Source organism: Anomaloglossus baeobatrachus, chromosome 5 (genome assembly GCF_048569485.1).
Source record: "Anomaloglossus baeobatrachus isolate aAnoBae1 chromosome 5, aAnoBae1.hap1, whole genome shotgun sequence".
In the NCBI taxonomy this organism is placed as follows: domain Eukaryota; kingdom Metazoa; phylum Chordata; class Amphibia; order Anura; family Aromobatidae; genus Anomaloglossus; species Anomaloglossus baeobatrachus.
In genome coordinates this window covers 502955087-502982715 of record NC_134357.1, presented here as the reverse complement: position 1 = coordinate 502982715, position 27629 = coordinate 502955087, and the positions used below count along the sequence as shown (strand labels likewise).

The 27629-nt window shown below is 46.7% G+C and overlaps 1 pseudogene; it reads left to right on the top strand.

Moving 5' to 3' along the window:
* Positions 1 to 7209: 7209 nt before the first annotated feature.
* The window catches only part of LOC142311952 (uncharacterized), a 195615-nt pseudogene continuing 175195 nt past the window's right edge, over positions 7210 to 27629 (top strand).

Here is a 27629-nt window from a genome sequence, read left to right as displayed (position 1 = left end):
CAGGAGACCACAAAGGAAATGAAGGAGATGTTGTAAGGGCACACTCCTACGTGTAGTGTGTCCCTGTTAATCTCAAAGGTGCACAAGCAATGGTCACGTGTGTAGGGACACGTCAAAACCAAAGGAAACGCAACAGATAACGGTCACGTGTGTATGGACACGTCAAACCGAAAGATAACCCAGTAAGCGTCACTGGGAGACCTGGAACATAACCACTGAGTCGGTCAGATGCGTACAGGGCACATCAGACCGTGAAGGCTACCCAGATAGCGTCACTGGGAAACCTGGAACATAACCACTGAGCCGGTCACATGAGTATGGGGCACGTCAGACCGTGAAGGCTACCCAGTTAGCGTCACTGGGTACCCAGGGCTGGCACACACACACAGAAGTCTGCCATTGACACTGCAGACTGGTCACGTGCGTAGGGGGCATGTCAGTCCATAAGGACCCTAATCCCTCACCGTGCCGAGACACAGCTTGTACCCAGATACGAATACCTTGTATCGGCGCCTGCCCTAAATTCAGATTCACATTGGCACATATACACAAGTCTGCCACAGACACTGCAGACTAAAATGGCGCTGGAACCCACTCACTCTGACAGCCAGGAAAGCAGCCTTTGCTGTCAGCATGCAGAATGACGCTCGCGCACCGATGGGCGGAGCTACTTACCTTTTATAGCCGCCTCCCTGGCCCAGACCACATGGCATGTGGCAATGACGTCGGCTGCAGCCATACAGGGGCTGCCACATCACTGCTGAAGTCATGATGACCAATCAGCGGCTGCCACTTCATCGCTGATTTCACCGATGACCAATCAGTGGCCGCCTTGTCATCAATGACATCATGCACATGCTCAGTGTGGCTGCATGAGCACTTAGGCTCAGGATGGTACAAAACTCTAGCCACCTGATACCTCAAGCAACGGCCAGGTGGCGCTGCAGAGTTAACCAACCCTAATGTGGGAGTCAATGACGGGACTGGACCGGTTCGAGGCACAACTGAACCCTGCACCGTAACACAGTAATTTCTTTTTGATTTATTACATGATGTAATAAACCAAAAACTTTCAGTACACCACAGATAGGCTGTACTGTATTGTTTTCTCCAAGCGCTTGTCAAACAAATTTTATTAGTTCCAAGAGCATAGAAGTAGAGTATTTCGCTCACAAACGGCATCATGAGGAAAGAAGACTATGTGGCAATACTGAACATTTCAAGACATCAGCCAGAAACTTAAAGCTTGGGCGGAAATGGGTCTTCCAAATGGACAATGACCTGAAGCATCCTGCCAAACTGGTTACAAAGTGGCTTAACACTAGAACTACTGGACTCGTGACACCTATATAGAAATACATAGTGCAAAGTAGTCAAAATGACTACCTCAGTAGTTCTAGTGTTAAAGGGAAGGTGCAATATGCACCGAAAAACCAGGAGCAGTTCTGGGTGCATATTGCTAATCCCTGCCTAACTGTCCCAGTATCTGTTAGCACAGATAAAGAAATCTTTAGAAAAAGTATTTCTAAAGATCCTTCATTATATGCTAATGAGGCTGGCGACTACTCGCAAGGGCTTTGGTTCCACAGGCGTTAGATCCCTTGTGAGTGTGCTAACATGCTAATGATTCCACAGAGTCAGAGGCATGGTCATGCTCACCTCTACTGCCACCGCGCCCGACGCTGGATTTCGGCTCAGTGCACATGATCCTCGAACTTCCGGTCATGCGCACTATGAAGCCGGGTGTACGCGTCCTGGCTACAAACTGGTGTAGTGTGCATGACTGGAAGTGCCAGGGACTTCTGATTATGCACACTGACCCTAAGCTCAGCGTGCAACGGACACAGGTACACGCGTCACTGCCGATGAGGACGCTGGGCAGTGGGAATTGAATAGCATATTAATACTCCCCTGTGAGCGTGCTAATGTGGCACCCCTGAGGCTTCAGTCGCCACAGGGTACTGCATCTCCTTTAAGATGTAGTACTCATACCGGGTAAGGAGAGGTGCCTTCCCACTGGGGGGATGGCCTGGGGTTGATAAGGGGGTGGCCATCACGACGTATGGGACTTCCCTGATCATTGGGACAACCACCTTGGGGGGCGGCACCACTTGGGGAAAAGGGAAGGAGCATCTTGACACATAGTTAGCCCCGGGCACAGCTTGGGATGAGACGCACTTGGGGACCTCGGTCCACTTTCTTCTACCTCACACTTCTGGGAGCGCCATAGGGCCCGTGGCTTGGAGCATCCAGCTTAGCCTGGGTTCTCTACAGCTACACGGGATTCCAGGATCTGCGGTGAGTGCCGGAAACATCCGCGACTTGTTCCATATTCCACATACACCAGGATTGGAGGGACCCCGACCAGAAAGGACTCACAGTGGGAACACCGGCAGTGACCTTGAATTGCTCAGGATCGGCTGGGTCCCATCACAGCGGTGGCTAGTACTTCAGGAGCGGCCACCGGGTTGCTTAAAGAAGGTTGCTTAAAGAACAGTGAGTAAAACACCTGGAACCCGCAGAGACTTTGTCCGCCTGTCATTCTCGGCACCTGCCATTACTACTCCCCTTATCATCATCTGATCGTTCACAAAAGCCGCCGCCGGCCGATCAGCTGATCATTTGGCTGCCGAGAGACATTGATTTCAATGATTAAACACGAGCTGAAAAAAAAAGGAGCCTGCCACTCAAAAAACGCTACATGCTGCGTTCCTGCCGCCCGACGGTCAGTTGTTCCACGACTGATCCGTCACGCGGCAGATGCAATACAGGGCCATCAGTCGCAATCCGTCGTCCACACAAATCTATAGGGAAAAAAACGAAATCCTGCAAAATATTTTGCAGGATACCATATTTCCTCAAGGTGACGGATTGCAACTGATGCAAAACAACGCAAGTGTAAAACCAGCCTAACATGCTAAGAGGGTGGACTAGCAGGGGAAAAAACGCCCTTGTGACTAGTCCCTGCGCTCATGTTCATCTCATAAAGGATCTTTAGAAAAGTCGTACACACACGGCTCCGCTCCACACACACACACGGCTCCGCCCCACACACATCGTACACACACGGCTCCGCCCCACACACATCGTGCACACACGGCTCCTCTCCACACACACACATCATACACACACGGCTCCTCTCCACACACACACACATCATACACACACGGCTCTTCCCCACACACACATCGTACACACACGGCTCCTCTCCACACACACATCGTACATACACGGCTCCGCCCCACACACATCGTGCACACACGGCTCCTCTCCACACACACACATCATACACACACGGCTCCTCTCCACACACACACATCATACACACACAGCTCTTCCCCACACACATATCATACACACACGGCTCCGCCCCACACACACATCGTACACACATGGCTCCGCCCCACACACATCGTACACACACAGCTCCGCTCCACACACGGCTCCGCCCCACACACACACACATCGTACACACACAGCTCCTCTCCACACACACACATCATACACACACGGCTCTTCCCCACACATATCATACACACACGGCTCCGCCCCACACACACATCGTACACACACGGCTCCGCCCCACACACATCGTACACACACGGCTCCGCTCCACACACACGGCTCCGCCCCACACACACACACACACACATCGTACACACACGGCTCCGCCGCACACACACATCGTGCACACACGGCTCCGCCTCACTCACACATCGTACACACACGGCTCCGCCCCACACACACATCGTGCACACACGGCTCCGCCCCACACACACATTGTGCACACACGGCTCCGCCCCACACACACATCGTGCACACACGGCTCCGCCTCACTCACACATCGTACACACACGGCTCCGCCTCACTCACACATCGTACACACACGGCTCCGCCTCACTCACACATCGTACACACACGGCTCCGCCTCACTCACACATCGTACACACACGGCTCCGCCTCACTCACACATCGTACACACACGGCTCCGCTCCACACACATTGTACACACACGGCTCCGCTCCACACACATTGTACACACACGGCTCCTCTCTATATACACACGGCTCCGCCTCACTCACACATCGTACACACATGGCTCTGCTCCACACACAAGGTTCTGCTCCACATACATCATACACACACACACGGCTCCTCTCTGCACACACTGTAAACCCCTCCTGACCCCACACATAAACTTCACCTCATCCAGCACAGCAGAGTCCTGCACACACTGAGGAGCTGATCATGTGACCCCTGACTCCTCCCCTCCATGTGACATCATCACAGGTCCTGTAAGCACAGAGCAGCCATATATCCAGTGTGCAGCTCTGCAGGAGGAGGTATGTGGAGATTCTCCATTACTGGGTGCAGGGGGCATTAACCCCTTCAGTGCTGAGCCTATGACCTCTGTGTGTGACTGTAGTTGGATTGTGTGGTATACCGGGGCCAGGACTGGATGTAGTGATCATGTGAAGCCGGTAACAGCTCCGGAGATTTCTTACATGGGATCTTTCTGATGTTACATCGTCATTTTTTCCCCATTCAGGTCCCTACAATATCGGATCCTTTCAATGAAAATCTAATATATAAAGCTGAATGTATGTGTGTGTCCGCTAAAGGAATTCGCACCGTCGCATTACAATCACAACATTTTGCCCAAAAACCTCATTTGATTAAGAGAGCGTCATAGACTATGATTTGAGGGGAAATTTTACCCACGCTTTACAGTTATTTTCAAAAAACCTGCTTATATTAAAGTCAATTGAGCTGGGAGCAGATCTGTTATTATAGACTCCAATTATGGACAGAGAAAGAGACATTGAAAGAGACCCAGACAGACACACACACACACACACACACACACAGAGACACACACAGAGAGAGGCACACGCACAGAAAGACAGGCACACACAGCGAGACACACAGAAAGAGAGACACAGAGAGAGACACACACACACACACAAAGAGACACATAGAGAGACACACACAGAAAGAGACAAACACACAAACTGGATGTTTGAGGTAATATATTGGCTGTTTTGACAGTTACCTCGTACAGTGCCTACAAGTAGTATTCAACCCCCTGCAGATTTAGCAGGTTTGATAAGATGCAAATAAGTTAGAGCCTGCAAACTTCAAACAAGAGCAGGATTTATTAACAGATGCATAAATCTTACAAACCAACAAGTTATGTTGCTCAGTTAAATTTTAATAAATTTTCAACATAAAAGTGTGGGTCAATTATTATTCAACCCCTAGGTTTAATATTTTGTGGAATAACCCTTGTTTGCAATTACAGCTAATAATCGTCTTTTATAAGACCTGATCAGGCCGGCACAGGTCTCTGGAGTTATCTTGGCCCACTCCTCCATGCAGATCTTCTCCAAGTTATCTAGGTTCTTTGGGTGTCTCATGTGGACTTTAATCTTGAGCTCCTTCCACAAGTTTTCAATTGGGTTAAGGTCAGGAGACTGAGTAGGCCACTGCAACACCTTGATTTTTTCCCTCTTGAACCAGGCCTTGGTTTTTTTGGCTGTGTGCTTTGTGTCGTTGTCTTGTTGGAAGATGAAATGACGACCCATCTTAAGATCCTTGATGGAGGAGCGGAGGTTCTTGGCCAAAATCTCCAGGTAGGCCGTGCTATCCATCTTCCCATGGATGCGGACCAGATGGCCAGGCCCCTTGGCTGAGAAACAGACCCACAGCATGATGCTGCCACCATCATGCTTGACTGTAGGGATGGTATTCTTGGGGTCGTATGCAGTGCCATCCAGTCTCCAAACGTCACGTGTGTGGTTGGAACCCAAGATCTCGATCTTGGTCTCATCAGACCAGAGAACCTTGAACCAGTCTGTCTCAGAGTCCTCCAAGTGATCATGAGCAAACTGTAGACGAGCCTTGACATGACGCTTTGAAAGTAAAGGTACCTTACGGGCTCGTCTGGAACGGAGACCATTGCGGTGGAGTACGTTACTTATGGTATTGACTGAAACCAATGTCCCCACTGCCATGAGATCTTCCCGGAGCTCCTTCCTTGTTGTCCTTGTGTTAGCCTTGACTCTTCGGACAAGCCTGGCCTTGGCACGGATGGAAAGTTTGAAAGGCTGTCCAGGCCGTGGAAGGCTAACAGTAGTTCCATAAGCCTTCCACTTCCGGATGATGCTCCCAACAGTGGAGACAGGTAGGCCCAACTCCTTGGAAAGGGTTTTGTACCCCTTGCCAGCCTTGTGACCCTCCACGATCTTGTCTCTGATGGCCTTGGAATGCTCCTTTGTCTTTCCCATGTTGACCTAGTATGAGTGCTGTTCACAAGTTTGTGGAGGATCTTAATTAAGCTGGGTTTACACACTGCAACATCTCAAACGACATCGCTGTAACGTCACCAGTTTTGTGACGCAATAGCGATGTTGTTTGCGATGTTGCAGTGTGTGAAACCTATCAGCGACCCGGCCCCTGCTGTGAAGTTGTAATCGTTACAAATCGTTCAGGACCATTCCTAGGTCCTTTGTTTCCCGCTGTGCAGCATGAAGTTTCAGTGTGTGAAGACTTTGCAGTGACTTTGTTAGCAACTTCCCTTTCAAAAGGTTGCTTATCAACGTCCCCAAACAACCAGCTAGGTCGCTCTGCAGGTCCGGATCGCTGTTGAGTTGTTGGCCAGGTTTGCCTGTTTGAACGCTCACCAGAGACTTAGCAGAGACTTAGGGAGGTCGCTATTGCGTCACCAAACCGGTGACGTTACAGCGATGTCCTTTGCGATGTTGCAGTGTGTAAACCCAGCTTAAGTCAGAAAAGGCTGGAAAAAGAGATAATTAATCCAAACATGTGAAGCTCATTGTTCTTTGTGCCTGAAATACTTCTTAATACTTTAGGGGAACCAAACAGAATTCTTGTGGTTTGAGGGGTTGAATAATAAATGACCCTCTGAATAAACTTTTCACAATTTAAAAAAAAATAAAAAAAGAAATAACATTCTTTTTTGCTGCAGTGCATTTCACACTTCCAGGCTGATCTACAGTCCAAATGTCACAATGCCAAGTTAATTCCGAATGTGTAAACCTGCTAAATCTGCAGGGGGTTGAATACTACTTGTAGGCACTGTTTATTTATCAAGTGGCCTATAGCAACCAATCACAGCTTTACTTCTATTTTGTTAGTGGTCATTAATAGGAGCTGTGATTGGTTGCTATAGGCAACGAAGGACATTGTTAGTATAGGACAGCCTGTTCAAGAGTTGTAACTGCCAGAAATCTGTTCATCTTTTCACCAGAAGGAAAAACAAAGAATGTCGTTTATCAAAAGGCTCTCGAATAAGGCGTTCGAGATAAAGTACTTCCCATTCCTTTGGTGATCATTCAGTTAGTTTGTGCTGCATATCTGTGCTGTTAAATATATGATATGAAATGCTTGTATTACTTTACTTTTTTTTTAGTTTTAATAATAAAATTTCTGTCTGTTAAGTTTGTGACTTTTATGTGCAAAATAATTTGTTGTTAGCACATTTTATTGTGTTATAGTTAAGAATAATTAGTTGTTACTATCCCGGGCAACGTTGGGTAATACAACTAGTCTTCTATAGAAGAGAATTTTCCTGATTGACCCATCAAGGATGGATAGGGACAAGGACAAGATGGTGGAGAAGATATTACACCTCACCCTAGAGATCCTCTTCCGGCTTACTGGAGAGGTGAGAGATTCTGATGACGTCACATTACATCATTCTTATCTATGGGAATAACAGATGGACAGAACTGGAGAGGTGAGGACTCTGGAAATGTCTGTAGTGAGATTTATTAATGTGTCTCTCCATAACCAGGATTACACAGTAGTGAAGAAGACCTCTAGTGAGCGCTGTCAGGCCCCTGTGTCTGAGGGATGGGGAAGACCCCTGAGCCCAATCACGGGGCCTCCACCTCACCTCCTGATACATGAGGACATCAATAACCAGAAGATCCTAGAACTCACCTACAAGATGATTGAGCTGCTGACTGGAGAGGTGACACTGCTGGGAATGCTGGGACATTATACAGTAACGCTATGAAGGGATTGGGGGATGACGGTATCATTGTATGTGTCAGGTTCCTATAAGGTGTCAGGATGTCACCGTCTATTTCTCCATGGAGGAGTGGGAGTATTTAGAAGGACACAAAGATCTGTACAAGGACGTCATGATGGAGGATCCCCAGCCCCTCACATCACCAGGTAATAGACAGGACTAAATACACACGGCCTATAATTATCTATATGTAAAGAATGAATTCAGTCCCTGTATGTGTTTCCTCCAGATCTATCCAGTGAGAGGACAACACCAGAGAGATCTCCCCGTCCTCTTCTTCCACAGGACTGTAAACAAGAAACTCCAGATATTCCTCAGGATGATGAGGTAGATGGAGAGAAGGTGTCATGAAATCTCCCTATGATGTGTAGACGGCTGTGAAGGTCTTGTGTTCAGTCTTGTTTTATCCACCAGGATTATACACTGACATCTGTCTTTTCCTGATTAGGATAGAGAGGAGGAAAGTCTACAGAGACGAACTCTGGATATGAAAAGTCATCATGGCATCAGGACCAGATGACTAATAAAGGAATGAAAGCAACTCAAATCAGAGTAGATGTCACTTATAAATACCTGCAAATCATGGCCATTAAACAACTGCCTTCTTGCTATGTGAAGTCGATCTGCAGTCATATACAATTTGTAGACATGCCAATCACACTTGTGTGTGCCCAAAACACTTGTTAACATGATCAATATCTGCGCATAGAATAGTGTTTTGTTTTGTTTTTTTAAAAACAATGATATTTAAGTAAGCTTAAAAACCATTTCACTCATCAAATGAACATTTTCTTGTGCATCTGGCAATTAACAGTCTGTAGAAATAGAATGATATTTGATAGTCGATTATGGCCAGTGTAAATGCACATTATAAAATAATTACATTTTTGGGAGCTTTTTATTTATGTTTTAGGCAGAGAGAGCATTGTCAGCTCTGCTTCATTGCTCTGTAAAGACAAGCATCTCTACAGAAAAAGAAGCAGGCTGACACTGATGGTATGATTCCACTTGTGTATGACTCGTGCGAGTCTCGCATTGCATCACCCCACCTCACCGGAGCACCTCAGCTGCATGGAAATACATGCAGCCGACCCACTCCTGTCGGGAGAGTGTGCGCCGTGCCGGGTGATGTGATGCTAGATTCGCACAGTGACAGTTAAAGTTCAATCGAGTCCATGAGCCATGGACTCGAGTGAACCCTGACGTCACAACGAACACGGCTGAAAACAGCCGAAGACTGCCTGGAAGTTAACAGGTCCTTCCGTGACGTCATAGCCATGTGACCAGTCTGTAAGCCAATGTCTGTACAACATTCACACCAGAATGGTCACATGGCTACGATGTCATGGAAGGTCCTTTAGTCAGTGTTGGTTACCCAGGGGAACAGCAATGATCAGAAGCAGCTGGGAGACAGTTTGCAGGACGTGTCGCGGGACCTGTAAGTATAATGACAATGTTTATTATTAACTATTTACAGCACACACCCCCCACGCCCCCCGCCCGATCACATAACTGTATAGTCCAAGTTCGGTGTTCGGACGCAAGTTCTCATTATCTCAGAACGTGAACTGTAACTTTACAAAATGTTCGAAGAAGCTCTCTAACACGTACATCGGGGGGTTCACCCAGCACTATTCATAACTGATGATAGTTTTGGCACTGTATTCATGTTATGAAAGTGGTTCTGGTGATGAATGCATTTCTACATTTGGAGGCCTGTGAAGGGCACATTGAAATTGCAGTTGCTGGAAATATGAAATATGTCTAGGTTGTACCTGATTGAGGACACCATGAATATAGTGATGAGTGCAAAGTGTAACTTTGTAATCAAACTATTTCTGTGGCCTTATCAAGCATAACTTGATCAGCAGAAATGGCTCTGAAACAGGAGGGTGCACCCCTGACGACAGGATCTGGCTAAATAATAAGGGTCTCTGTTATTGGCTGTGTTTTTGATACGTACTGAAGTAACATAGCTGATACCTCGGTGTAGAAAAAAGAAAATGGTGTAGTATAGTTGAGTACCTAAGCCACGGGAGGGGTAATTAAAAGTTTTAGGAAGTAAACATTTTCTTCAGCTTCTGGGGTCAGATTCAAGCAGTGTGTAGACAGACAATCATACAGAGACTTTATCAGCTGGGATGCAGACTGTATCCATGGCCTGCAGTAGGACATTAGGCCCAAAAAGGTCCTGAGTCATGCAATGTTTTAGGGCAATTTACTTTTTTTTTTTTTCGTTAGGTGAACACCACATCTGATCACGCTGTTGTTACCCCCAGGGTGAGCCGCTCAAGGTACCAAGTGTTTCTGAGTACAGCGATGCTCGTGCAAGTGGTTTGCATACGTAAAGCACCCGAACTTTATTATTTTTTTTGTAAAGTTTGTGTTTGATACGAACAACGAACACTGAACCTGGGGTTCGGTCATCTCTAATAACAGACTCTGCTGACCCAGTATTTATTAAGAAAGCTAAAATTTTGTCTCAAAGCAAAGTAAATTTAATCATTGGGGTAGGACCAGTAGAATTATAAACTATAACGGGACACACGCTAGATATTGCTTTGCCCACATCTTAGGGTCAGGAAACAATAATCATTTACAGCCATCTGCTGAGTGAGTGGGGGCTGGTGTTTTCCTCCTGCTTTCTTCTCTCACCCCTGTTCTCTGGTAAGGCACCACTCTGTTTTTCTTCAAGCCTGAATCAATTCTTGCCCCATCTGCAACAGGTTTGATTGCTTCCCTCTCCACTCAGGACGTACTTTCACAAGCCCCTCTCTAATGGGTTTCCTTTACACAAAAGCAATTCCCAGTATGAGTATCTCAGGCCTATCCAAATCATCTACAAACGGGCAATATATTTCTTGTTTTTCTCCTGAGTTTTGTAATTTAAGTTTATGGATTGTTCCCTCTGTTTTTTCAGAGCCCAGCGCTGCAGGTTTTACAGTACTTTTTTCCTGAGGCTATTGACTGAAAATACTTAGTCCCATATCTAATAATCAGATATCTTTTGACGGTACCATTTCCTGCTTATTTATATCTACCAACACCTCAAGGTCTTGCTATGTACAGTTATATGTAAGCTTTATCAGCTGGATCTGTCTAAAGAAAAGTATAGGCTTCTTGTCGGAGTTAGGAAACTGTTTCAGCATAGCTAAGGCTGCTTTCACACATCCGGTTTTTGCAGTGCGGCTCAATCCGGCTCAAAACCTATGCAACGGATGTGGTGAAAAAAACGGAACCGTTGCATAAGTTTTTCCATGTGGCCCGTCCGTTTTTTGACGGATGCGGCATGATACTGAGCATGCGCAGTGCAAAAAAATGCATCCGGCGGCTGGATGCGTTTTTTGCTGCAGGACACCGCATGCGGCGTCCATAGGCTTGCATTGTAAATCGTGCCACATTGCGCTGGATCCGGCGCGATGCGTTTTTTTCGCCGCACAAAAAAAACGTGCCAGGCCACGTTCCATCCGGCTGCCGCATGGGCTAAATCTGCCGCATCCGGAAAAACACGGACGCAACGCAAGGCCATGCAGCACAATACGGTGCTAATGCAAGTCTATGCGGAAAAAACGCAACCGGCGGCAAAAAAAATGGTTGCATTTTTTCTGCAAAGCGCCGTATTTTGCCGCTCAGCAAAAACCGGATGTGTGAAAGCAGCTTAACTGATAACTTGGGCTCCAGAGCTTGTACTTGTCATGTCTCAGGCTTGGGACTCGATCCGGTAACCTTGTGCTGTGTAGTCATTCCTTCCCTGCTGAGCCAGAACCTTTCCAGTCCCTGTCTACATGCAGATGGTCTTTTACCTTTTGATTTTTTTCCTTTTTGGTTTACAGTTATCCGTGTTTTCACTTGCTTACTCTGTCCTATCACATCCTGGGTGGGGTTATTTATTCTCTCCTACTACTTGTCTCCTCCGCTGGCTATATTTCTATGTGGATTACTGCTAAGGAATTCCAGACTTGCAGCTAAGAGATTTAGGCAGAGACTAGTGTTTTCTTATTTTCCTTTCCTACACCAATCTTTTATGTTCTGTGAGGTTGTTAGAAGTTTACCCTAGCTTGCATTTATTATTTCTCTTTGTCCACTTGTGCACATGTTTTATATTTCCACACCTTAGCTCTATCACTGCACAATTAATGTTAGCAACCTCCCCTCTGTTTCCTCAGGAAGTACTAGAAACAACTTGATGGCCTTTCAGGCAGGCAGGTCCGATATGTGGGTTTCTAGTTGTATGGCTGGGGATATGGCAGTCTGTGCAAGAACCATTAGGGTCTTGTGCAGATAGAGTTACAAGCCTGTACAGAAACCAGTACTGTGCAGATACTACTGCAGTGAGTCTATATTGCAGTCATACCTCGGTTTTCATCGATAATCCATCCAAAAACAATCGATGAAATCCGAAACCGTCGAAAACCGAAGCAATTATTTACATAGGAATCAATGTAAATCCAATTAATTTGTTTTAGACACCCTAAAATACATACAAAAAACACATTTTATAGAGAAGATAGTGTGTAATAAAAACAATATTAAATGAATATAAAATACTAATATAAAGAATAAATACATTTTATCTTACATTTCTTACATACATTTTGAAACTGATGAGCGGGGTGATACTCATGCAATGTCACAGAGCAGGATAATGCGTGGATCACCCTTTGTTGTTGTAAAATTAGCAGCGTAGTCACGTGGGCATGAAAGACAAAAACAAACTAAAACCGAGGCAACCAACGAAAACCGAGGAAAATTTGTAGTGGAAAAGATCAACGAAAAACGAAACTAACGATAACTGAGATCAACAAAAACCGAGGTACCACTGTACCTCTTTACCAGTGTTTGAATACTGATGTGCATAAGAGTGCTCAGTCATAGTAACCATTTTAAGGAAATCCCTTGTGTCGGTTGAGTAGCAGTTGTACCCTCCCTCCTCCCCTCAGTCATTTTTGGTTGTTGGGAATGCTCTTCGTGAGTCTCACTTACTGATTTACCCTTATCCTCATCCCCTCTCCATGTCGACAAATGTGTGTGTGGGGGGTGGTGGAAGATTTTCTCCTCCCAGGTACTACATGCATTTTGGTCACTACAATCCTTATAGTAGCTTTCAGAGTATTGGTCTTAGGTGTGGTTTGACTGACTGTCTCTCCATCCTGCATTTTGTATAACCACCTTCCCAGTCTATTATAGGGAGGGGGTAGTGATGGTTCTGTTTGATTAACTCTGTCCAAACCATTGTCAAAACAGTCGCGCAAGAACATATCCCCTCTAGTGGTTTCTCTACCCCTCCCATTCTAATCACTTCCTCAGTCACATTTTTTTACTGCTCAACATTACACCATTTTCTTGTTACCACGCTGCTCTCTTATGATCAGCTACTACTGAGACACATTCAGACCCCCATCTGGGAAAATTTCAGCCTTTTCAACACAATTTAACAAACTGTTATGCCAGTTTTGCTTTCACATTCTCTGACCACTCTCTTTGCTGTCTTTTGGGGTTTTCTGTCTCCATCTACTAAGGCAAATTTCCATATTGCTCTCCAAGCCACCTCAGCTAAATACCTTTGAAAAATATCACTTTTCTATTGCGTAGGTAGCCACCAAGCCACTTTCAAACCCTATACTTATGTGCATGTAGGCAGTAATCAATTTTCAAACCCTACATAATATGAATCCCAGTAAAAAGAGTACAAGATACCCCTTCTGTTCAGACGATCCTTCTCATCAGCCAAACAAGACACAGAAACACTCTAAAGGGGGCTTTACACGCTACGATATCGTTAATGTTTTATCGTCGGGGTCACGTCGTTAGTGACGCACATCCGGCGTCATTAACGGTATCGTAGCGTGTAACACCAGCGACCTTAAACGTCCTCCAAACTGGTGAAAATCGTTCACCATGGAGAGGTCGTCCTAAAACCAAAAATTGTTAATGGTTGTTTATAGATGTTGTACCTCGTTCCTGCGGCAGCACACATCGCTGTGTGTGACACCACAGGAGCGAGGAACCTCACCTTACCTGCGTCCCGCCCGCAATGAGGAAGGAAGGAGGTGGGCGGGATGTTACGTCCCGCTCATCTCTGCCCCTCCGCTTTGATTGGGCGGCCGCTTAGTGACGTCGCCGTGACGCCGAACGCACCTCCCCCTTGAGGGAGGGATTGTTCGTCAGTCACAGCGACGGCGCCGACCAGGTAAGTGCGTATGACGCTGCTGTAGCGATAGTGTTCGCTGCGGCAGCGATCACATGATATCGCATGCACAACGGGGGTGGGTGCTTTTTCGTACAATATCGCTAGCAATTGCTAGAAATATCGTAGCGTGTAAATCCCGCTTTAATCCTCCAAATATAAACAATACTATATTTCACGCTCACACACATCCTATCATGTGTAAACAGATCTCTTTAGTTTGTGAGCAGACAATTTAATGTAAAATAAGTCGCTGGAATGGCAGAGGACCAAACTCGCAGTGGAAGTGAAGCAAAAATGTACAAGCTTCTTACCTTATGCTGCAGCTTTTTAGATTCACTTTCCCTGGAGAGACCATTCTCACTTAAGATCCAGGTGGTTCAATGCACTTCTCACTCTTGTTTGGGTGCCACATTTCTGTAAGTGAAATCAACACTTCCCTATGCCTTTTGAACACTAAATAATAGGAAGTGTTTTCTAAGCTCTTAGGAAATCAATACAGCCCAGCCTTAGCATAGTGTACTAAATAGGATTTCTGGTTTAGTAATAGACAGTTCAAGTTTAAATAGTGACACACACAAAGAAAACCTCCCGTTGAAAGATGTAGCCAATAGGAACTTCTGGGCGCGAACAAACTTGTGAAACTTCTCTGCACAGTAGTGTTATTTGATCAAACCAAGAGTTATGAGACAAGTTGAATACACATAGACAATATGGAGTATGTTCTCTTACAGTCGCCATGTTCATTTACTATTGTTTCTGTTTTTAAAATCATTTCTCCATCTGTAACTTTAACAATATTTGTTTCAGGGTAAAGATCTGACCCATATTAATACTCCAGAAACATATGCGTGGGGTGATGAGTGGTGTAAAGTGGAGATTCCATCAGATAACTGCACAGGTGAGTAGTAAATACTAAATGCACAGAAACCACAGATTCTTCTCAGTAAGTGGATAGTATAATAATTATGTGTTGAATTTTCTAGAGTTTTTTTTTTTTAATCTTGATTTTACGCCTAATTATTTAATAGCTTAAAAAAAAAAAAAAGATCTTTTCACACTGCTTTTATGGTTGTATCTTCTGTATTTACAAACCTAACAGTGAACACTCAGTGGATGTCGCTAAAAAACAAATTTAAATCAGATTATTTTTATTAAACATTTTTTGCATACAAATTTAAGACAAACACCTTATACACGACAACAAAACACACATGAACAGAACAAAGCTTGTACAGCATGGAACATAAAACATTCAGGCACTAGGTTGTATGAGTAATGAGCAATGAACATAGTCATGAAACCTTTTCATAAAGTAGGAAATCTGAGGGAGCCAGGCTATCTCTAAATTTAGATGCCACTGTATTGATGGTGGAAATGTGTTTTTGTATTCTACATCTTAGCTCTTACGTTGTTTGTCCAACGTATACTTTTTGGCACGGGCTCATAAATGCATAGATTACGTTACTGGTCTTGTAGTTAATCTAAGAAACCAGCTTTTGTTCAGAAGAATCCAAAGGTTTACAGAAACTATGGCGGGTGCAATTGCCAAATGGGTAGGAATCCAGAAGAACCTGATCCCTATTGAGCCTCAATGTAGGCCTAGAAATATGGCTCCCGGTAAAGATATCACAAAGATTGGGTGGTCTACGTGCAGTAAGCAGAGGCCTACCACCAACAACAGAATTGATCTGTGTCTCCAGGGCAAGGATATCCCAAAGTCTACTGAGAATATCCCTTTCCTGGCCTAGTGGTTGTTCAAGTTGGTGATAAATCTCGTATGCTGATCCCGAGACCGTATGCGAGATACAAGCAGCGATAACTGTGTCTCCCATTTTGGCTTGTTGTTAAGCCATAGATATCACTTTACGCGGGTAACCCCTGTTAATGAGACGTTCAGTTAGACCTTTCAATTGCCGCCTAAAGTACTCCCGTGAACATATTCTCCTAACACAGAGAAATTATCCAGTTGGAATACCTTTCAAAGTATGTAACAGGTGGAAGCTTTGATATCGGAGGAGAATGTTAGTGGCTGTCGGCTTCCGATGGAGGTCCGTGTGCAGCCCACTCCCCTGTACTGTAATTTGTAAATCCATAAAGACCACCAAACTGGTTGATATGGCAAGCTTAAGTCGAATATTTGAAGGATTGTTGTTCAGAGTGAGACAGTCCTGCTCGGTGCCCGACAAGATGACAAAAATGTCATCTGAAAAGCGACGCCAATAGACAACATGCTCAATCTAGAGTTGTGAAGAATAAATTATGGGGTGTCTGCAGGAGTTTCTGAAGTTTTTGGTAAAAACATCAGTTGGATCAGAGGGTGGCTTAACATAGAAACGGGGGCTCCCTAATTGGAGTTCTGCCTCTTCTATGTACATGGCGACCGCCAGAGCTTCTTTAATAAGAAATTTTGAGTTATTTTTTTAGGCTCACAAGGGCCTTCCTTTACCCCTGGCTCAAGATTACATCCCTGTCCAATATACGGTGGTGCTTTAACCACCTCAAAATACATCTTGATAGATGGGACAAGAAGAAGTAGAGAGGAAATTGTGGACTTATTCCTATATAAGAAAAGTCTCCTACCTGTTCCAATCACATTATCTTGCAGCAATTCCAAAAAGGTCCTTGAATGTTTTTTGTTCAATATTAGCGTGTTTTTCCAAAAATAAGACACTGTCTTATTTTTTTTGCCCCCCCCCCCAAAAAAGCACTAGGGATTTTTTTGGAGGAGGTCTTATTCTTGGAGAAACTTGGTCAGGGTAAGTGTGGCGCCCCTGACCCGGTCAGGCCCACTGAGTACTGCACCCATGCTGGGACAGTACTTCCAGGTAATCCTAAGGGCCAAAATGAGGTGTGTACGCACAGACACATAGCAACCAGGTCTCCCACACCAGTAGATGGGACCCTTGGGTACTCTCCGGAGGGGGCTAGCTTTCAAATCTCATCAAGGGGTGGAGGGGAGAGGCTGAGAGCTAAAGTGCAGAGGTTGTCAGGGAAAAGAGGAGAGCCAGTCTGGTGGTTGTGAGCGCGGCAGTCGCGAGGCAGATACGCGCACTCACACTAGTCAGCACCTGCGCGGTGTAGTGACAGCGGGGAGAACGGTCACCAAGTAGTCAGAGTAAAGAGGTGCTCCTAGTGACTAGGCACGTACGGGGTGCAGGTCCCTAGAGCAGACTCCAGTTTAACTATCTGATAAACCTGCCGGTGAGGGGAACTACAAGTACCTCACCAACCACACAGAGTCCGAGCCTCAGCAGCAACGTAGGGACCCATAAGGAGACAGAGCTTGAAGCCATCTCACCTAGTCTACGCTGCCGGTAAACGGGCCAAACACAACACAGGGGTGAAAAGGCATTAGCGACTCCCTGGATAGACCCCCACGGTACTTCAGGTCAGGGGGTTATCCGAACACAGAAGTACTAGGAAGACGAGCTAACCGGTTACCCTCAGACTGGCCCGAAGGAGCCCCTGGTTCTACCTGGTTTATCACAGGAACGCCTGTGTCAGCTCACAGCAACATCAAAGTGAGTAAAACCCAGTTAAAAAGACATTTGGACTCAGCCTGTGTTATTCCGGACCCGCTACTCTGCTCTCCCGAGCCCCTGGGGCCTGCCTCGCTCACGGGAGGCTACATCATCTGACTGCAGACCCCATCAGCCCTAGACGCTCGTAAAATCTGCAGTGGCGGTCATCCACATCCCTGACCGCAAGGCGTGAGTGGCGTCACGATATATACAAAACTTACAGTACCTGTTGCCATACTGAAGAAGCCCTGAGGTGTCCCTAAAGAGGATGAGCATCCCTGGGGCGACACATCTTTTCTTTTGGCGTCACGAACATGACTAGACCCGTTCAGACGGGTGACAGTGTGCCTCGGCGGTCCAATTGAAAAATTTGAACCGCCACCATTTTCTTTGCCACCGTTGAAAGTGCGTCATCAAAAGGCTGCAGCGCGCACAGAAGAAGTAACCGCCCACGGAAAGCAGTGTCCGTCCCAGGATCCCCAGAGCGCTCTGACCCCGCGAGAAGAGGAGGTGACCTGCAAAGGAAGACAGGAAGTTCCCAGATTGGAGGAAGGAAGCGGAACTCTGAGGGAAGATGGACACTGTGAGTACTACTGCCCCCAGCCAGGGCATCGCAGCCCAAGCGACGCCTGCGCGGTGAGCGCAGCGGCGCCTAGCTCCGGCGCGCCGGCCGCAATCGCGTCGGCTGAAGTCTCCCCAATCATGCCGATCTCCTTACCGTACGTCCCAGAGGCGACCTGGCTGCCCCAATATGCTGGCAAGGCGGACACCCTGACCGGATTCGAAAAGAAGATCGGCACCCTGGTAGACATGTACGCAATGACCGGCAAGCAGAGGGCCGCAGTGGTGCTGGGGCAACTGACTGGAGCAGCAGAACTAGAGGCTGAGGCCTGGACCAGTGATGACCGGAGCTCTGTAGACACTATTTTTACTAAACTAAAAGCTGCCTTTGAAAACCGCACAGAGGCAGAGCTGAGAATGGGCTTCCATAACTGCCACCAGAAGCCCCAAGATAGCATAAGAGACTATGCCCTCAGGTTGCAAGCCGCACTGCGGGCTCTCAAGCTCGTGGACCCTGTCAGTGATCAGGAGGGAAACAGGATGATGACAGAACAGTTCTTGCAGGGCCTGAACTCCTCTGAGGATAGGAAGCAGATGAGGCTGTGGTCCCTGCAACACAGTGATATGGACTTTGCCATTCTAAAAGACAGGGCCGTGAAAGCATTCCAGCCCCCCATTGACACGGACCCCATCCAACCAGCATGGTCTGCCAGCACCCCAACTGCCAGAGCAGAATCTTCCTCACAGGTCCTAGTAGCAGCAAAAGGACTCATAACCTCAGCCAAAACCTCAGATACCCTGTCCTCCCAGGTGCAACAGCTCAGCAAGGACGTCGCCCAGATCCTGAAAGCAATGCAACTCCCACCAGAATCCAAAGCCCCTCACAGGATCCTGCTAGCTGACAGTCCAGAAGACGTCCCTTGGATGCGAGGGAGAAGAGGTCCCACATCCCGAGGGAGGAGCAGCGATCGTTATGACTCGTCCGGACAACCCATCTGCCGCCGTTGCAAGGAAGCAGGCCACTATGCGAGAGTCTGTCCTTTAAACGGGATGAACCTGGGGCCAAGGGCCAGTCCTCAGGATTAAGAAAAATTGGCCCAGCTGACTGTGGTGACCAGCACGTGGGTGGACGACCGGTCCTGTCCATCACCCTGGACGGGATCCCAACCCTAGCATTATTGGACACTGGCTCACATGTAACGACAATCCCGTATGTCCTTTATCGCATGTTTTGGTTGACCGACGATCTCCGGCGACCGGACCCTGACCTTACCACCTATGGTAAGCTAATGGACAACCTATAGACCAGATTGGGGTCAAAGAGGTGACCATAAAGGTGGGAAGGCAGGAAATGAAAGGAAAAGGACTAATTCTTGTGGATAATGATGTTAAGGAAAGGAATCCATAAATGATTTTAGTCACTAATGTCATTGAGAATTGCCTAGGAGAAGTGTTATTGTTGCTTCACTAGATTGCTGAGGGTGTTGAGGGCGGACAACGGAGAGCCCTGCAAAAAGAGATCCAAGTCATCCTGCGGAAGCAACAGGTAAACCAGACTGGCGGTGAAATTGGTAGTGTACGGTAGATAGATTTTTTTTTTTTTAAATCAGATACTTTTTTATTAAAACAGAGTACTTCCAACAGGATAACAAATCGGCATCCAAATTAAATTTATCACATCTATTACCCCTTTAACTCTCCCTCCCGCCCCCTCCCCCACCCCGGCAGCAACACTTCTCCCCGATACTACATCCCATATAGTACACACTTATAATACCCTTCAACTGTAGTATAGAACCATCCCGTTGTGCAGAAGGAACAACTAGTAACACAAATAAAACAAAACATACACATCAGAGGTCTCAGACGGCTATCCCCGTCCCATATCAGTTTACTGGTCCATCACTCGTCCTATCCGCATTGCAGCCAAGGAGACCAGAGCTTCTCAAACATTTTAACATTCCCCCTTCTTTCATACACTCCCCGTTCCAGCTGAAGAATACACTTCACCCTTTTAATGTACTCTCCCCTGGTCGGGGGGTCTTTTTTAATCCAGGACCTGGCGATTAGCTTTCTTGCCGCATACAGCAGCCTAGCAATGACAATTTGCATAGTATTTTCCACCCCAAGCTCCTCAACATATCCCAATAGGCAGATCACTGGTTCCCTGGGGAGAACACACCCATATGTTCTTCCTATCTTGTGGATAACCTTAGTCCAAAAGGAGACCAGTCTCGGACAAGACCACATCATGTGAAAAATACCTGCGTCAGATCCCTGACACCTTGGACACTCCGAATTCCTTTTCAACCCCATTTTAAACATCAGTAAGGGAGACCTATATACCCGGTGAATCCCGTATAGGTGAGACAGTCTGGCCGGTTCGCTCATGGAAAGTTTAGGGACATACGCCAGGATACTCTCCCACACCTCCTCCGTTATCGGCCCAACTTCCTCCTCCCATTTAGATTTAGTTTTAATTGGGTATTCTAACAGAAAGGTATGTAGTATATCTTTATACGTGCCAGAAATGATCCCTTTAGTGCTTCCTCCGCCCTTACACACATACTCCAGTACCAGGTCAGTCTGTATGGCCACACTTTGTTTAGCCGCTTGGGCTGCAATCGCATGTTTTAATTGTCTGTAGTGGAGCCAGCCGGACGCCGGTAACTGAAACTCACTCTGTAACTGCGGGAACGATTTCACAATTCCTCCGTCCAATATCTGATGCATGTATATTACACCCTTGCGTCTCCACTCCTCAATATTCCCCATTTTCTGAATCTCCGGGAGATTACTGTTATCCCAGATAGGTGTAAACTTGGTTAACCGGGTCACCCCTCTCACCCTTTTCAGCCTATCCCAGGTCTTATTTATAAGTACCATTGTAGGAGATGTTCTACCCAGGAGCCCCACCGCACCATCCTCTAGTCCCATTACCAATGGACTTCTACCCACTATGTATTCCAGTACTTCTTTAATGCCCCCATCTTTCTCTCGATCAGACCAACCCCTGAGGTGTTGACATTGCGCCGCTATATAATACAATTCCGGATTTGGGATTGCTAGACCCCCCTCATCCTTCGGCCTTTGTAAAGTCTCTAATCGCACCCTAGGCTGCTTTTTACCCCACACCAGGTCCCTAAACAGCGAGTTTATCCCTTTAAATCTTTTCCTTGAAATACAAACAGGGGCATTGTGCAGTATGTATAGGAGTTTAGGCATTACTACCATCTTTAGTAAATTAACCCTTCCAACAACTGACAAATGTAGCTTGTTCCAGGCATCCACCTTGGTTCTCAATTTTTTAAGGAGCGGCCATAAGTTCACCTGTATGTATTTTTCTACTGGCAGAGATATCTGGATACCTAGATATTTAAATTCGTCCACATTCTTCAATTTGTTAGCCCCAGTATCCTCATTTGTCCAGGCTACTTCCCCATCCACCTTAAAGAGGCTCGATTTAGACCAATTAATGGTCAGTCCCGAAACTTCTCCAAATTTCTCTATTATCTGCATGGCATGATCCAATGAGGCTGATGGATCCCCCAAGAAAAGTAATAAATCGTCAGCATAAAGAGCTATTTTCTCCTCTAAATGCCCATACTTAAATCCATGGATCTCCTTTGTTTTCCTAATGGCCGCCGCCAGAGGCTCTATTGCAATAGCAAATAGGAGCGGCGATAGTGGGCAGCCCTGTCTCGTTCCCCGGTGCAACTCAAACGCTGAGGAGGTCATACCGTTAACTCTAACTTTAGCAGTAGGCCTATTATACAACAGCTGCACCCACTTTACAAACCGTGGGCCAAAACCCATATGCTGCAACACTTTCCACAGATACCCCCACTCAACACTATCGAACGCTTTCTGGGCATCTAACGAAGCAATCACCCTCCGGCCAGGGTTGTCAGGCGGCAACTGTAGATTAAGGTACAATCTCCTGATATTAGCAGCTGTCGACCTATTGGCCATGAAGCCTGATTGGTCCATATGGATTAGGTTAGATATAACTCCAGTCAGCCGGTTTGACAACACCTTAGCCAGAAGCTTCACGTCCGCTGTTAATAACGAGATGGGTCTATATGAGTCTGGAAGCCTCGGATTTTTATCCTCCTTAGGAATTACTACTATTATTGCTTCTCTCATAGATTCAGGCAATACACCTTCCCCCTCCGCCACCTCAAAGACTTTCAATAGTTTGGGTGATAGGATTTCTTCTAACTGTTTATAAATTTCAACTGGTAGCCCGTCTGCTCCCGGTGCCTTGTCATTGCTCATGCCATGCAGAGCGCCCTCCAGTTCATCAATAGTAATAGGTGACTCCAGTTTATCTCTATCCACCACAGACAACACAGGAAGCTCACCTCGCTCAAGAAATGAGTCCACCTCTTCCACCCTCATCTCTCCGCTAGAAGAATATAGCGTGCGATAGAAATCTTTAAAGACCTCAAGGATCGCCTCAACCTCAGTGACCTGTGTCCCCTCCACCATGACCATACCATGCACAAATGAACTACTCCTTTGAGCTGCAGCTATGACCGATAATAGATGACCAACTTTTTCCCCCTCCTCATAAAAATGCAATTTTTGGAATGCCTGCTTCCTTACCGCCTTCTCCAAAAGCATCTTATTAACCTGTTCATGCGCCTGCCTAAGATTTTGCTTCGCGTCCGTAGTAGTACTCCGGATTGCTTCCAGCTCTGCCTTATCTAAGGCCTCCAGCCTATCTTTCTCATCCTGCCTCGTCTGTGTTTTACGTTTACAGATATCCCTGAACAGGAGCCCCCTGAGGTATGCCTTCATCGCATCCCATACCACCAGCGGACCAGTGCTACCCTTGTTGTGGATAAAGAAATCCCCAAGATCCCGTTCTATATTCCCCATATTAATATGACGGATCCATGCTGGATGAAGCTTCCACTCTCCCCTCCTTCCCCCTGTCAGGGTTCCCCGTCGTATGGACACTAGAATTGGGCTATGATCTGAAATCACTCTTGTCAGATATTGCACGTCACTTATCATTGCATCCATCAGATCACTAGCTAGAGCCATGTCAATGCGGGACAGAGTGTTATGTGAAGCCGAATAACAAGAGAAGCAGGATACCCTCCCATTCCTCACTCGCCAGGCATCCACCATTCCAAGTTCCCCAATAAGAGTGCCAAACGAAGTCATACAACTATCCTGAATACCTGGAGGTCTACTACTCCTATCCCAGTACAGGTCTATCACATTATTGAAGTCCCCCACCAGTAAAAAAGGGATTACTCCCCCCTTCTCAGAGAACTCCCTTATCTCCCTTAGTTTGGTGCACTTATATGGAGGTGGTATATATATTGCAGCTATACACATGAGTCTGCCAAATATTTTACACTTGACGGCCACACACTGTCCCTCTTTATCCACATACACTTCTATCTCTTCATATTGCACAGAGTTATGGATCAGCAGTGATACACCCCTTGCATAGTTGGAAAAGGTGGAGTGATAGGCCTTCTGCACCCATCTCCTATTTAAAACATGTGTTGTCTCCTTTGTTAGATGCGTTTCTAGTAGACATATTACTGACGGGTTCTGGTCTTGAACATATTTAATTATTGCCGCTCTCCTAGACCTATCTGATAACCCTCTAATATTCCAACTCAACACCTTAATTCTATCCCCCATTATCCCACCCAGTAAAACCATCAAACCTTGTAGTATCTCCCCATGCTGCCTCTACCCTACCCCTTTCCCCCCTCCCCCCCTGCTCCCCTCCCCTCCTACTCCCCACCACTTCCTGTTTTCGAGTACTCCCGTGAAGCATCGGGTTTTCCAAACCTGGTCCATAATCCCTACTAAATTCCCCCCTACCTCCCTCGCCTTCCCCTCTTAGACACATTTTAAAACTCGTCCCTTTTCCAACAATTCTCCACTCCCCCCCTTTCTATGTATAATCATATTCCACTCAACCAATATAACAGTAAAATGGCGAACAGTAATTAAACTGGAATCTCAAATTGTAAATACCCCCACCGTGCCAAATTAGGCAGTCCCCATGTCCTGCGAAGCTCACATCAAACCCTTCGCATTCCCCCTGCATACTACCTCAATCCCAAAGGGAAGGAGAAAAAAAAAAAGAAAAAACAAGAAGGGTCCCCTTTAAGCTCCTAAGGATGTTGTAGAGCCTCAGCCGGCCTTCTCCAACACACTGCAGATTCAGACAGTCGGCTCATTCCTTCAAACGGATCCGCTTTTCGTTTGCGTCCAACCACTGCATGGCTTCCTCTGGAGTTGTAAAAAAGTGCAACCGCTCCAACGCCGTCACTCTTAGCTTTGCCGGGAACATCATTGAGTATTGCACCCCCATCTCTCGCAGGCGCCTCTTTACTCCTGTAAAGTCATACGTAGCTTTTGAACAGAAATGGAGTAGTCCGGGTATATGGAAATTCTCTGGCCGTCAATCATAAGATCCTCCATGTCTCTTGCCTTTCGCAGTATAGTGTCCCTGTCTCTGTAGTTGAGGAGCTTGGCTAGCATAGTGCGAGGGCCCCTGCCTGCTGGTTGTGGCTGCATCGGGACTCTGTGTGCACGTTCCACAGCATAGAGCTTGGATAAGACATTAGCACCCATTTTCCCCCTGAGCCAGTCTTCTACATATTCAGTGGGGTTTCTTCCTTCCGCTTTCTCAGGGATGCCGACAATTCGGATGTTATTTCTTCTAGAGCGGTTCTCTAAATCATCATTTTTTGCCGTGATTTCAGCTATCTGCTGTGCAAATGTTTTTTCAGACTTTTGTAGTTTTGTAATATGATCCTCTGTTATCCCCACTCTCTCCTCTACAGCCGTTGTTCTCAGGTCTGCTTTCTTGAGGTCTTTCTTAATGTCAGCAACCTCTGCCTGTAATCCCTTAACTTGCTTCGTCAGGGAAGTCAGAGCCTCTTTACAAAAAGACACCACTGCAAAAATGTCCTTTAAAGTGGGGTTTTCTGGAGCCTGGTCTGCACTATGTGCTTCCTCTACTTCTCCTGTCTTATCTTGCTGCTGTTCACCGTATGGTAGATAGATGCCAATCCCATTGTGATACCCCCACGGAGTGAGATGATTATGTGGTGCAGGGCAGCGGTAGGTCTCAGAGGATGGGATTACCAGGCTGTAGTAGAACCCACTCATTCAGAGCACTGGCCCACGATCCTGACAGCCAGAGGGGTAGTTGACGTACACAATGGAAGAGTACCTGAACAAGTGCTGAACTGTGGGGAGGAGGAAGCTGGACTACCAAGATATGCTACCATTGCCAAACTGTTTACCTGCCCAATCAGGTCTATACAGCCCCCTGATGCAAGCTGACTCAAAAGAGGACGAGGCCTCCCAAAAAACAATTAGAGGACTGGTGCCAAAAACTCCATGTGGGGACTGACTCTACCCCCACCTACCCAAAACAAGGGGTTCACCGGGTCATACAGGAGTACGAGCAGGTTTTCAGTAAAAACCCACTAGACTTTGGGAGAATCAAGGGGGTGCAACATCACATACCCACAGGTAGTCATCCTCCCATTAAGGAAAGACATAGGCTTATACCACCAGCCCATTACCAGCGCGCCAAAGACATGCTGAACGACATGAAAGAGGCAGGAGTCATTAGGGACAGTTGCAGTCCTTGGGCAGCTCCCATAGTCCTGGTGAAAAAGAAGGATGGCACAATGAGAATGTGTGTGGACTATAGACGGATCAACCAGATAACACACAAGGATGCCTACCCCTTGCCACGGATAGAAGAATCCCTCGCTGCTCTAAAGGCCTCTAACTATTTTTCTACCTTAGATCTCACTAGAGATCTAGAGCCCCTGGTCCTACCTGGTTTATCACAGCAACGCCCGGGTCAGCTCACAGCAACATTAAAGTGAGTAAAAACCAGTTAAAAAGACTTTTGAACTCAGTCTGTGTTATTCCGGACCCGCTACTCTGCTCACCCGAGCCCCTGGGGCCTGCCTCGCTCACGGGAGGCTACATCATCTGACTGCAGACCCCATCAGCCGCAGACGCTCGTAAAATCTGCAGTGGCGGTCATCCACATCCCTGACCGCAAGCCGTGAGTGGCGTCACGATATATACAAAACTAACAGTACCTGTTGCCATACTGAAGAAGCCCTGTGGCGTCCCTGAAGAGCATCAGCATCCCTGGGGCGACACATAAGTTTACCCCCCCAAAAAAGGAGACCCCTCCCCCACTTCCCAGGAGACTCATACTTGCCATACCCGGATGTCTGCGTGGCTCCCAAGTCCTCCTGTGATCTCCAGTGGGTGCTAAACGCCGTCCTCCCCTGCTTCTGGCTGACACCCAGACACACACCCAGCAGATCGCACACACACACACACATCACATCATTTCCAGCGCTTCCGGCCGCAGGGAATGATGAGAGGAAATCACGTGTGTCTGCAGGTCCTGTTGCGGCAGGTCCTTGCGCTCCAGTCTCTCAGGATTCTGCTGGCGAGAAGAGATCGGTGTCACTGGATGTGTTGAGTACGTGTGCGATCCAATGTGTGTGTGATTCAATGTTTGTGTGTGTGATTTGATGTTTATGTGTGTGATCCGATGCTTGTGTGTGCGATCTGATTATGAGTGTGATCTGATTTTGTGTGTGTGTTTGTGTGAGATCGGACGTGTTCGGCGGTGCGATCACTGCAGGGCCTCCTGCTCGGCGTCTGGTGAGTGTGATTGCGGGGTGTTTGCTTTCTATAATGAAGTGCCCTGAGGTATCTGTAACTTTTTTAGCTGCACGGACTCTTCATTATTGATCTGCAACTGGGGCTTCTTTTCGGGGGAGGGCTTATATTTAAGCCTTGCTCCAAAAATGCTGAAAATCCGTGCTAGGGCTTATTTTTGGAAAAGCACGGTGTCTATGCCCTGAATGATTTCTGGCTTCCAATAGATGACCTGAAGCGTGAGTTTCCTGCAAAAAGGAACAAATCTTTAATAAGCACAAATTTGTCCAGAACATTAGTGCCCAAAAAGGTTAATCCTTTCTGTTGGACCCATGTTTCACATGGAGTAAATACATGGTCAGACAAATTAATAATTTGCAGGATGTGATTAGATTCATGTACCTGGGTCTCCTGTGCTGAGATGATCTCTACGGGTACTCGCGTCTGCGAGCCCCCCTGTGGGCAAAATTCTTGTCCGGAATCTTCTGTACTCTTGTTTGCAAGTTTCTTCCGTGTCTTGCCTCTGCTTGTGTGATGTCCATGTCACTGCTGGCGCTGGATAAAAAATATTCACTCGAATCAGTGTCGATGCGTGTAACATCAATCCACCCTGACT